A 2,011-nucleotide genomic window follows, 5' to 3' on the forward strand; every position below is an offset into this window, starting at 1 on the left:
CCCTGTGGACTGTAGTCTGCCAGGCTCCTCTGTCCATGGGATTTCCCAGGCAAAAATACTGGAGTGGGTTGCCATTTCCTCCTCCAGGGGATATTTCTGACCCAGGGATTGCACCCCCATCCAGTACAATAGTAGTACAGTATCTTTATTTCAAGCCCAGGATGTCTGGAAGCAAGTGTAAAAGCAGTGGTATGTAGCTGGTTTTGTCGGTTGGGTATCTAGGCTAAATGTGTTGGACTTAGAAATAAATTGGACTTATGAAGCACTCTTGAAATGGAACTTGTTTGTATGTAGGGGACTTACTGTATAGAGTTCCTGCCCAGTGCAGGGGGCTGATGAGAATAAATCAGAACAATAGTGTGTGAAATAAATTGACTTTCTTTGCTCATCTGGTTTTTGTGTGTACCATGCTAACATGTAGAAGCAGAGTCCATGCACGCAAAACTAGTTGTCACCTTTCAAGGGAACAATGCCTCCTGCCTGTGTTGGGGAGCCAGTGCTTTTGGCCTCACTGATGGAGGGAATGGTTTTTCCATTAACATCAACCTACATATTCTTCAAGGGTTGTCCCGTGGAACACCAGTCTGTGTGTTGAAATTTTGCCAGGTCCCATTTAGACTGCCCTGAGGGGGACACTCCCCACTTTCAATGGTCAAACATTCTTGAAAGAAGCCCTCTGAAGCTGAGATAGCTTAGTAGGAGTTGCTGATAGGCAGGAATGCAGCCTGAGACTACATTTCCCAGAACTGCTTGCATCCAGGTCTAGCCATATCAGAACCAATGGTGAGGGGCTGGCATGATATGTTTGGAAGCTCTCCGCTCTCTTTTTTCACCTGAAGACTGGCTGCAGAGGACTCTGATGCCTTACTGGTTGGTAGAACTTGTGTTTCTAAATTACTCATCAAGGCATGGGTCCATCAGGAATTATTGCCCAGGTGGCTCAGTGGTAAGGAATCCACCTGTTAATGCAGGAGACTCGGGTTCAATCCCTGTTCCAGGAAGATCCCCTGGAGAAGGAAATGGCAACCTACTCTAGTATTCTTGCCGGGGAAATTCCATGGACAGAGAAGCCTGGCAGGCTACATCCATAGGGTTGCAAAAAAACTGGACATGACTAAGTGACTGAGCAGCAATAATTTAAGATAAATGACTCAGTGAGTTTGAGGATAACTATGAACCCTTGAAACCACTGCCATGTCAAACCTATAAACATATCCATCACCTCACAAAGATTTCTCCCACCCCTATTAATATTTTTTTGGTGTGTGTGGTAAGAACACTTAAAATTAGATCTACCTTGTTAGTTAATTTTGAGTATACAACACAGTATTGCCGGCTACAGGTACTATGCTATATAGTAGATCTACAGAACTGAATTATCTTGTATTAATGAGATTTTGTACCCTTTAGCCATCACCTCCCCATTTCCCCCTTTCCCTAGTCCCTGGAAACCACCATTCCACTCTCTGCTTCTATGAATTTGACTATTTTAGACTCTGCGTATTCCGTGTGAGATTATACAGTAACTTTCTGTGTCTGGCCGCTTAGCATAATATCCTTAAGTTTCATCCATGTTGTTGTAAATGGTAGGATTTCCTTCTTTTTAAAGACTGAATAATGTTCTACTATATATTCATCTATCTCCATCCATCCTATCTATCCATCCATTCATCTATCTTGTCTATCTATCTATCTTTATACCTATCTGTTTATCAATCCTATCTATCTTTCTATCCATTCATCTATCTAAGTATCTGCCTCACATTTCTTAGATTATCTGTGGAGGGACACTCGGGTTGCTTCCTTGTTTTGGCTGTTGTAAACAGTGCTGCTGTGAACATAGGATTTAGGAGTGCAGGTATCTCTTTGAGATCCTGATTTTTAATTCTTTTGGATCAATACCCAGAAGAAGTATTGCTGGATCATATGATATTTGTACTTTTAATTTTTCTAGAAACCGCCATATTGTTTTCTATAATGATTATACCAATTCACATTCTGGAGAAAATTT

Source organism: Bos javanicus, chromosome 21 (genome assembly GCF_032452875.1).
Source record: "Bos javanicus breed banteng chromosome 21, ARS-OSU_banteng_1.0, whole genome shotgun sequence".
NCBI classification, from domain to species: Eukaryota; Metazoa; Chordata; class Mammalia; order Artiodactyla; family Bovidae; genus Bos; species Bos javanicus.